Here is a 12,098-nt window from a genome sequence, read left to right as displayed (position 1 = left end):
ATACTGCAGCTGTCAAACTACTTCTGTTGAGATTTAAAACCTATAAAAAATATTTTAATTACAGTATGTTCCGATATATGAGGAAATACATTAAACTATGACTCTGGTGTCTATGTTCAATGGTTTCATATAATTTTTGATTCACGAGACACAGATATACTTGGTTTAATTCTCTATATTTTGCTGGGTAAGAATTTGACATTCTTTAATGGGAAATATAATATTAGAATATGTTATATTATCTTCAGATGTTTGCTATGGGGTAATATTTATTGATAGCTACATATTCACTATGTTGCATATACATTCACTTTTATTCATGTTATTCATGTATTTTTAAATCTCTTGCTTGCTTTAGAGATGGGAAGTTATTTCTTATTCAGTTCATTGCTTGCTGTCAAAGAAGCAGCACAGACTGTTCCTAGGGTTTTCTTTCTTTATTTTTTATTACTCATTTCCAACAGAAGTCACTTCTGTTTTTCCATAGGTATGAGAGCAAGGCCAAAACTGTAAACTCTATATTCAAATACTAACCTCAGGATGTAAGAAAAGCTTAGCTCACATTAATTGTTAAGAAATATGTGCTTTCACTGTTTTCTTTGCTTATTCTCTTTTGTAGCATGTCTTGGAGAGATTAAAATAATCTTAAACAGTACAATACCAAGACAATAGAACTGACATTCTGTGAATATACAAAAGTGAAAGTTGCAGAAGATGCCTTTCTTGGAATAATAAAGTCTGGCAGTTTTTATTTTTATTCTAGCAAACTCATTTCTCAGGTCAATTTCCAAGTTGAGTGAAACAGTGGTTAAAAGAAACTCTTAGTTTCACTAGCTGCTCCATTCAAGAATATTTCCTGTTAACATGCGAAAGACTTATAAGATCTTTAAAAGCAGTTCAGTAACTAAATTTGACTGAAATCAGTCTGTTAATTGCCTGAGTTCCTTTGATAGTCTGTTTTGGGGCTGGGATGGGTTATTCACAAAGGATAATTTTAATTCAGCTTCCTGAGGCTTTTTCTACTAGTAACAGAATGAGAGATGTTCTTTTAAAAGACAAATTGGAGCAAAAAAATCACCCTCTGGTAAAGGCTTTCCACTTCCCTAAGTACAGATGAAGCCTGGCAGATGTGAAGACCACAGAAATAAGAGGGTTTTGAAAATCTGAATGTTTGTTAACTTGGGCAATTTTCTTTCTATATAGTTTAAGCAAGGTAACGTTCTATAGTAGGAAGAATAGATACTCGCTAAATAATATCCATGTATTGAACAAAAGATGTTAAGACCTATCACTTGGAATTTAATATCTCTTTTTCAAAATAAGTCTCATATCTTCTCCTGAAGGAAAATAAGAAGATACTTCAATAATTCAAGACCTCAGTTATTCAGGGAGGCTAGATCTATTTAACTACTAAAGCACTGGTGACAAGGATGGCTATGTCTGTTTTCTCATATCCTGCTTTTCTGTCCTTCCTTGACAAGCCCATGCATGACTTCTTTCAAAATGATACTGTGAATATGAAAACTATTGTTCTTCTGATCACAAATTAATTCCTACCATCAGGAAAGAAGTTTGGCTGGTACAACAGCTAATAAAAATATATCAATTTATCTACTTGAATATTCTGTATTGCTACTGCAGGTATAGCCTGAAGTTGCTGTTCCAAATCTGAAAATAAAGCATAGATGAAAATACTTAGCTGAAATATACAGGAGCTCATCTCAGTGAATCTACCACAATGCTACTAAATGAACCTGATGTTTGCTGATATAAATAATTTTGGCTTAACATAATGAATTTTTGACAGCAATAATATATGTATATGTACATATCATTTTTAATCTGTCCCAGGACAGAACCTTCAAACTTCCTATAACAGGAAATTCAAAGAAAAACAACCACCACTATTCTGAAATAGAGATGTGATATTTCTGGGGCCTAGGATTTGAGTCAGTATTATGACCCAAATATATGGACTAGAAAATATTTCAAACCATGGCCTCTGATGAAATATTTTTGGTTTGTCAAACTATATTCTGCAACAAAATCTTTTTTGGGAACTTGTTTCATGTTCTTGTTGTACATCTACAACATTATTTCAGTTTAGAAAACTATAAATCATAAGCTTTTATCACTTAGAGAAAAAAGATTTTATAGGGCTATATTATTTGCTAACCACACAGGCACAGAGAAAAAAAAAGGCACTAGCAATACAGACCTTTGAATATTCAGTTCTGTCTACATCTATCTTCATACCTATTATACCTTTTCTAAAGAAGGAAACCTATAATAGTCACACATGCACACATGAAACCTGTTTGCTCTGTGCAGCTTTGGACCTCTTTTCTGGAAATACGTGGTTTTAGTATTTTAAATGTCAAAATGAATACTTTTCATCCACAATGGTACAAGAACACCTAGTTCTAAACAAAGTGACTTGCTATGGTAAGTTACAATAAACTGAAAACTACAGAAAATATATCTACCATATACATTAGCAAACAAAACCAACCAACCACAAAATCTTAAGACATATTACTTGATTTACCTTATAAATGTTCAAAAGTTAGTAGGGACTAATGTTTGTATCTTGGGATCTGTAAATGGTTGAAATGGTAGATTGAACTGAATCTCCATGATAGATGTTTCTAGGTGATGATACTAAACAAAACAAAACAAACAGACCCCCCAAAAAAAAAGCTACCTACCTGATAGATCTTTGTTAGATGTTCTAATATACCTAATACTGCTGTATCTATACATTGCAGTTTTCAGGTCTTTCTAATTCTGCTTTGGTAAATATCAGTGCATTTTTGAAGTAACATAAGGAGAATACTTTCAAACCCATTAGTGCAACTGGTTAGTTCAGAAAACCATCAGCTGTGGCATTAACTATTCAGACTTCTCCCCCAACAGTGATCACATTCTTGTAAACAACTTTCAATTATGTGGAAAATCTGAGAAAACTAGTGACTGGGAATGGAATTTCCTTTTCACATAGGGAAACAAAAATTTCTCTCAAGTCGATAGCTCTAACAGATATATTTTATGTGCTAAACATGAGGATGTTAACAAAGAAATTGAATGCTCAAATCAAATAACGACTATACTGTGACCTATAAGAGAAATACAGGATATTGGTGTCGATTTTTTACTTTTATGCAATTAGATGACAGCATGTTACAATGAAAATAATTTTCACAGAAATAAAGTATTTGGTTAAGTTAGTTTTCAATAAGCATAAATCTGATAGTGTAACTTTAAGAAAAACATTGCATTTTAGTTCACTTGCAAAATCTCCGTTGTTAATTAATAACACAAACTTTTAGCTAGGAGTTTCAAGGGTTTCAGTGTTCAGTGACATTGACTGTGATACAAAATAGTCTTGGTAGTGTCCTCCAGATTTTCATTCTGTGTTGAATTATGACACTGGTGTGTGTAAAAATAAAATATGAAAATAAATATCAAGGCTTGGATAGTAAAACAAGATTAATAATTCCCTAGGATTGCAAAGAACTACAAAGAACTCTTTTAAAGCATTACATAATGTGGGCCATTGAACAGTATATATCTGGCAATAACTCTATCTGAAATAGAACATGTATTCAGAGATGTATTTAATTTTAATTTATGATATTTTAACTGGTTATTGAGAATCTATTAGTTGTTCTTTTTAATGATTCTGTTCTGTTATTAACATTAAATCATAATATTAGCATTAACATTTGCATTTTTTTTTTCTTTTTCCTGAATGTATCCAGCATCAGCTTCTGAGGAACAGATTCTGGAATGTCTTTGCCTGGGTAAAGACATTTCATTCTAACAAAGATGGATTTTAGATGTAAATGACAGTTGATTATAACATTATCTTAAATTTAATTTTAATAAGCTAAAGTTGGTCATTGTAGAAGAACTCTAGAATATTTTTCCAATCTTTTCTTTTTTCTTTCTTTTTTTTTTCTTTTGTTTTAACTGTGGAAATCAAAACATCCATGATATAACATGACAATAGAATTGCAAATTATTGACTATTCTGCTTCAAGTATTTTACTGTTTATTCAAGAATCATATAAGCTACTTTCTAACCATTGCATTCCTCAGGTGTTCTCTAATTTTCCAGCCATTGGGATGCCTAAGAATGCTTCCAAAAATTGGACATCCATCCTAAATATATGAGTTGCAATATTCACCCATATGTTTGTGATCCTGATTTTCTTTATATTGATTCATATGGTACAATGAGCTGACTAAAACCAGATTCACCTGTAGAATTTATTTTTCCTTTATCTTGTACTTCAGCACTAACATTTTAAAACCATAATGTTTTATGGTATACAATTAATTAAAGCATGGACTAAATCACTGAACGTAGTCCTCATTTTTACCTGGTTCAGACTTGAATTAATCTAGTTCTCCTAAACACTTCCTTCCTTTTCAGAACTTTCTGCAACACACAGGCTGCCAAACATTGTGTATGCTTAAAATAATGGAGATTTCCTTTTTAAAATATTAATAGTGGCCTTTAATGTGTATGGATATATATTTCTGAAACTTTTTGTCCCATCTCTTTACATACAAATGAAACAGAAATTTAACTGCTACATATACATTCTACTTTTTTCAGATGTACATACAATCTTTGAGCTGTCTGCAGATGAGTTTAGAAGTGGTAAGAACGCATTCACAGTACAAGACTTCAAAATATGACTTTAATATTAGTCTAATATAGTGGGATAGAATAATATTCTGAGACTCTCTCTACTCTCTAATTCCAAATTTTAAATAATTTCCTAAAAGATTTCACTACCCATACTGAAATAACCATCAAAACTAACAATTGACAGCACCAAATTATTTTTCATCACATGTATACTAAGCAATAAAATAAAAAAATATCAAGAAGTAAACAAATAGTAAGCAAATATGCCATTCATCAATAGGTCCTCTTATTTTGACAAAATTGGTTTCCAAAAATGGACTAAACACTAAAGGGAAGACTTAAGTCACTCCCCTCCTTTCAAAACCCAAAAGAACTCAATCTTACACAAATTGCCTGAGCAAAGCTAAGATGCATCTTATAACATTCATTGTTAATAATTCTATATATAAGGTAGTTGCAAAAGGTTAAATGTCTTCAATATTTCATAATAGGAGATTCTGAGATGTAGTAATGGCATCTTTAACTTGGGGCAAAGGGGTATCAGTGTCAGAAGTACAGTCAAAATGTCACAGGTTTACACCTCCTAGCCCTACACTAACACTCTTTGTTCATGCTTATTTCTAAGACGTCAAGAGCAAAATTATATCCTACAGCCATTTATTAATGTAAAAGCCTTTAAAAACTGTGCATTTAGTTTGTAATATCATTTATATATCAAAAATGACGTATACCACACTAAGTAGTTCTACAGAGAATCATTAATGTTATCAAGAATTAAAGCTTAAACTTCTGCTGTTGCTAGACAAAGAATAAGTGAAAGGGAATAAACCAAAGAGCTATGTGTGTCCTGAAACGGAAACCATAATTTACCACTTTAAAGAGATCATAGAGAGCATGAACCAAAACAGCAGAGCTGGTGACGTAACCTCAAAAGTAACTAAAAAGCATCTTCCCTAAAATTGAGGCATAGGAAGAACAACCATGCATAATAGCAGGATCAAAATGTTAAATAATAACAGTACTGTAGGCTTGGAAGAAAATGCATGCTACAGTCTACATGTTTTCTGAAATGTCAAGTGCACATCTTGGAAAGGTAAAATGAGCATCTTTCCCAGTTACAGAGAACACAAAAATGAGTCTTCTCTGGATACCTGAAGGCTTCTTTCAGCAATCTATACTCTCAGTCCTGACACCGATGCCAAGCTACCTTGCTGAGCTTAAATTTAACATCTATGTCAAGAATGAGAAATGAGCTGACAAGATTTAGCTTCTACAAATTGCATTTATAGGCTGTGAATAAGTAATCTAGCATGTTCTTGATTGATTACAATTTGAAAAATTGCAATATAAAAGTGACAATTTCTTCAACTATAATTCCTTGTTTGGACACTTGTCAGGAAAAGTGACTACCATGGAAATAATAGAGCATCTGAACACATATCACCTTTGTGTTTAGGCTTTTCTCTGTAGTGTAGATCCCTTAATATTTATGTCATTCATAGCGATTAAGTTATACGGCATGCTTTTTGTATACATGTATAGGTGCACACATGTATGTGTGCAAGTATATATATATGTACTTAACACATCTGTGGTTTCCCACTGATTCTTCAGTTTCTTAGGAATCTAAAAAACATCAAAAAAGGAGAGAGGAATCTTCTCATTTCCTCTCACCTACCTTGTTCTTTCCTTCTATCAACTAGAAATACTACAGAGAACCTTTGAATGTTGCAAAATTCCTGTACTTTTGAAAGTACAGGAAGATTAAAAAGATGTCAGAGAAATAATTAGGGTCAGAAAAAGAGAAGATTATTATTTGTCAGTTTGTTTTTTCTTAATTTGCAAATATACTCCTAAGTAAAATAAGTAAAAACGAAAACCATTGATATATATATATATATATAAATTTGTATAACATTGTAAGGCTAAGAAAGGGTGAAAAAATCCTAAATGTTCAAGAATACATTCTCAAAGTATGTAATAATATTAATAGGAAAAACATTGGTGCAAGCATATTTGTTTTACTGTGTTTTTCAGCTCAAATAAAAGGAAGCATAAACAAAATGTTCCCTGGCTTCCCTGATGATTCCAATGTGATACAATAAATAAATAAATAAATAAGGATTTGAGTGGTCTTGAGGTTGGAAATATACTACAGTACAGCTACTGTTTATTAGTAAAGCAAAGGTCTTGTTGGACATTAGTTTTCTTTTGCAATATTATGTTTCAGCCTGGTTCTTTATTTATTGAAGGGCACTGGCTCACCATCATTTTAATATAAATAGAGTGTAGTTCCTACTGTATCTTAACTAATGTATAGAATCTAAAACCTTTCAAAGACTCAGATAATGCAATATATTCTCCCTTCCCAGAATTAAGAAAAAAGGAAAACCAACTCAGTGGCCTTAGCCTAAATAATTAGCTGTCCCTTGTCTATAGCATGTATTAATCAGGATTTTGATTCACCTTCACAGAAAACTGTTTTGATAGATACGACCTGTTAGGCAATCAGAGAGAAAATAGAATATGCATTGTGTCAAGAGAACACTAGCTGTGAAAGAGTCTTTGCTTGTCATCTAAGCATTATTTCTTTGGCACATTCACTCCTTATTCAGCTGTACTGAAAAAGGATAGAGCCATACACTTTTTGTCTCTGGGCCTTTTCTTCTGGTAAAGAACTGTAGTAGTCATGATTTCAGGAACATCTGTTTGCATGACTGCTGTCTTGGCAGCGAAGAGACTTTGGCCAGTAGAATGCCAACACATTCAATATGCTGTTAATGGGATGTTCACATCTAGAGTCACTCAATCATGAAGTTCCTGAACCCCAAGACATTTCAGCATCTTTTATTCAACTAGGTAATATCTTAAGAAAGTTTCCTGTTCTCATCCTCTGCCTCTTCTGATTTTTACTGATTAGCAAGAAACTACATGAAATGGGAATTATTTCTTTACCACACGTTCTGTATGCTAACTTCAGAAAGGCATTTTAGTTCACAAATTTAGCTTGTTTGCCTTTATCTAGCATTGTTTTTCCTCCTGTATTCATGACTGCTAAACAGTATCAATATCTACCTGAAGTAGTTAATAAAATAAACAGTAAAAAATTAGCAATGTCTTCTTGAAAAAAAGATCTTTGTAAAGCCCTGAACGCATAATCATGACATAACTGTTATTATCTAACTACTTGGTTATTTAGTTTCACTATTGGTTGGCATAGGGAGATTTTTGGCATAGTGTTCAAAAGTCCCAGTCTCTTCCTATATAGGTAAAATCTCATAAATAACACAACATCAAAATGTCTCAAAAATAATTCAGAAAGAAACTAAGGATATATTTTGCCTTGCCCTCTAATGCTTGCATCCCAAAATTACAGACTCATTTCTTTCAGTGCTGTGATGAGAACACAGAATATACCCAGGAAACATTTTGATCATTCCCTGCTCCATCAATAGTTCAAGTGCCACTACCAAAATTAAATAATGTGAGTTTATAAAAAGCATAGGGGACTTTCTCCAGCTGAAACTCCTAGTTATCTGAATCTGGCCTTTTTATACCGCTAACCCACTCTGCTTCCTCAGTCTGTCTTCCTAGCACAGTACAGTAATGATGAGAGAGAGAATATTTTCCAAAAACTCTCAGCACATGGAAAGCAATGTCAGTAACCACATTTTAATATGAATAAGTAGAAGAAGTTGGTTCACAAACCCTTAACAGTTCCTGATTGGCACAGATAAGGTGGATTTTAAAAGAAAATTAAGTCTCTCATGTACATTTTCAAAAACTGGTGAAGATCACTACATTCTCTAGATTTATTGCTACTTACTACATTTTATAATAAAAAATAGGACTTCAGGACTGAGAAATTAACATTTGAACAGTAGCCATTTTAATATATGGTAATCAAGTAACTCTGATGGCAAGGACTGTTCTAGCAAAGAATGGCCAAAACCAATTATGCTATCCAACCATGCAATTATGTATCACTCAGAGTAATTTTGCTCTCTTATGAAAGCTTATATATTAGAAATATTTATAGGAAGTTATGTTTCTTTTCTCTGTTTTATGAAAAAAATACTTCAGTATAATAAAATGATAATTGAACAAGAAACAAAAGAACTGGATTTACATTTTTTCAGTACATTGAAGTTGCTGGATGCACCTATATCACTATACAGAAAACAGTTTACTAAAGTAAGGATTGTTATCAATCTTTCTGCTAGTTAAGAGCCACCAGTTGTTTCAGGTCAGAATTATGAATATTTAATACTAAAGACAAGTGCTAATTGTGTTTGAGAAACAGAACTGAATGCAGATCTTCTGCACAGCCATTATGGGAATGTAAAACATTATTCTAACTGGGCAGTTATAAGTGCTGGGAAAGAGGAAAACCATAAAAAAGGGACAGATAATTTTCTCAGACGTGGGAAAAATACAAACAAATAAAAAAAATTAAAAAACAATAAAAAATAATAAATTGCCACTTCATGCTAGAAAATGGTTTCAGAAAAGATTTGGCCATAAATTGGTCATTTTTTATTTATGTTTAAAAATAAAAATTACCTCAGTAACCTATAAAACACCATCAGTCCTTTATATTTTCCCTACATAATAATGACAATGTAATTACTATTAGAAATGTTTTCTGGTTGTATGTGTTCATATTTACAATATGGAAAGAAAGAACATAAACATGCACTCATAATACTAAGATCAAACATCTAAAGATCTTGTTGTTTAACACAATTTGGGGACTGAAAGGACACAAGTGGGTATTAATTTTTAGAATGTTTCAATTGAAAGTTACTGGTATTAAGAATAACAACAATACTGGTTTTAGTCATGTAGGCTTGCAAGCAAAAGCTATCTTAGCTGGTCGCCATTTCTGAGTGCTTTAATTTTACATGGTTCCAACTTAAAGTGAAAGACTGGTATATAGGAGCCTAGATATGTTCTTCACTTAGGTAAGTACCCTTTTGTATCAGTATAAAGACCCTATTCAGACTTTCTGTGCCCTTACACTTGAAGAAACTTAATAATCCCCCATTATGGTCAGTCATACAACATTTTAAGTAGATCTGAAAACTCAAGATGCTACATCATTATCTCAGAAAATGAAGACAGAAACCATAAATAATCTAACTGTAAGCACACTAATAGACAAAAACTGTAAGCTAAAACACTCAGCCATAAAAAAGCAAATTTATAAACACTGAGATATTTCAAACTTTACATTTGAAATTTATTTTCTTAAAATTCTTAGATTCTCATGTCAAAATTGTTTTTACAAACTTTTCTATATTTTTAAGTCAAAAATCTTGAGCTTTTATATTTTTAAGCAGTTGTCATAAAACCTATATATATAATAAATATAACTTTAATAAATATATATTTTTTTAAAAATTGAGGGAGAGAAAAATGTATTTATTTCATACAATTTTTCTCAGAATGGGTTCTTCATCTTTTTTAATTGACTCCATGAGATCTTAATTGGATATCTACTTACTATAGCAAAGGAAGAAACGGGAACTGTGTCCATTTAATTTTGTGTAAGACAGGTGTTTGGAAGACAGTCATAAATAATAATGTGAGAGGGCTTTACTCTTTTTTTTACTCTTTTTTTCTCATTTTCTTTGGAAAACTGAAATGCAGGAGAATTCTTATATATCCCACTTACATTTAGACAGTGCACACTTTTACTACACAGCTTAACGCATCTGTGCAGAAGCCAAGCCTCTTTTACCTTTACTCGTTGTCAGAGTTTCCATTCTGATGAAGCTACAGAAATACAATGCCCAAAAGACATACCTCTGCATTGTAAAACTTACACATTCATCTTGGTTGCAAACGTTGACTTTGATCTTGACTTTGGGATTCACTATGTCAGCAGCTCACATTGTATTTTACTCTGGAACAAAGCATCATATAAAGGCAAATGCAGCATAAAGGGAGCTGAATAAAAGCAAAATAGTTCACTGTTTTTCTGGTAATTTGGTCATGTCATTATTTTAGATCATGCTGTAACCCCTCAAGTTTTTAGAAGAGCTTTTTCACTGAAACTCAGTGATAACAGAATGCTAACACTGAGAAACACACCTTGAAACAGAAGGTTGATCTATTTTTGTTATTCAGCTGCAAGTATAAAGAAATGAGAAATACTCCAAAAAATGTAGCACATATTAATGATGTCTGTGTTCATATTTAAATATCAGATTTTCACAATGTATTTCAAACATAGGGACTCTTCTCAAACATACCCACTGGCTCCTTAATATGCCTCTTTCTGGCAAAGATCAATTAAATTTTTGTTTGTTTATTTTAGTCTGTGCTTATAGAAATAGAGAATACAGACAGATTTGCAGTATCCAAAAATGCATTCCATTTTAAATGTTTCCATAACCATGGGTGAAAAGAAATCTCTCAACTGAGTATACTAGTTTAACAGAGCTTCACTCTCAAAAAGCAAAACTAATGGATTAAGTCTGGCCATATAAAAAATACACTGTCAAACTACTGGCCAAATAGATTAGAACACCTTGAACAAATGGAAAACATTAAAAAATAAATAAAAATAAAATCTGAGGAAGGAGAGCAATAATATATTTGTCTAATTTATTCTATTACAATCACTGCCAGTCAGCTTTACTTTTGAATCAATTGGCAAAGTCATTCACTTCTCAGGCAGCCAGCACTCAATGTGTTATTCTGAATCAAAGAAACAAACAAAAACAGGTATGTGCCATGAAAAACAAGATAACACTCAAAATGACAAAAACATTTGTAATCATGGTCCATATAAACAAGACCACTCATCAAATACTAATGCCAACAAGGGTAGCAGGACTTTAGATACTATAGGCAATTATAGTGGTCATCTCAGAAAGGAACAGAGGACTGCCTAAATTCTTTGTTCATGATTGATTGGAAATGCTAAGTTAGTAAAACTGTAATCCCAGGGCAAATGTAGTTTATTCAGGGCATTACTTCTTTTCCACTTTTATCCTTCATCATATGTGACACGTACCTACACCACCTCTCCTCAGGCTTGAGCAAGATGAAGACATTAGTCTTCAATCCTTTTTTAAAGGTAATTTAGAGAGGTGAACAAAACTTACACAGAAAGAACCATAAGCTGGTGCAATAAGCCTTGAAGAAATGCCCCAAAGCTTGGACAAAACAGCTATGTAGTTTCTCCAATTTAATTGGTTCTGCTAAAGAAGATAGACTGCATTGCTTTTCTTTCTTCATTGAGTTGTGTCTTTAATTACCACTGCTCTTTAAATTGTATGAAAGCATGTCTCAAAACAAAACATGGTGGTTGGCCACTGCCTTGACTAAAGCATCACGAGTGCATTTTTCGATGAAACAGACCATGTCAGTACTTCAGAAAAAGACAGACATATAATAAATGCTCATAACTTTGATGCAATTGGTTGAT

The 12,098-nt window shown here is 32.3% G+C and overlaps 1 long non-coding RNA gene across 12 annotated transcripts in view; it reads right to left on the bottom strand.

Moving 5' to 3' along the window:
- The window catches only part of LOC118249612 (uncharacterized), a 148,020-nt gene that overhangs the window by 41,934 nt on the left and 93,988 nt on the right, over positions 1–12,098 (bottom strand). For all 12 annotated transcript variants that reach the window (XR_007708208.1, XR_007708205.1, XR_007708202.1 and 9 more), the window contains one exon: positions 10,489–10,568. This is a non-coding gene — a long non-coding RNA (uncharacterized LOC118249612). The remainder of the gene's footprint in view (positions 1–10,488; positions 10,569–12,098) is intronic.

The sequence above is a fragment of the Cygnus atratus genome, chromosome 4 (assembly GCF_013377495.2).
Source record: "Cygnus atratus isolate AKBS03 ecotype Queensland, Australia chromosome 4, CAtr_DNAZoo_HiC_assembly, whole genome shotgun sequence".
Lineage (NCBI taxonomy): Eukaryota > Metazoa > Chordata > Aves > Anseriformes > Anatidae > Cygnus > Cygnus atratus.
The sequence above is the reverse complement of the archived record's forward strand: the minus strand, read 5'-3'. Positions and strand labels throughout refer to the sequence as shown.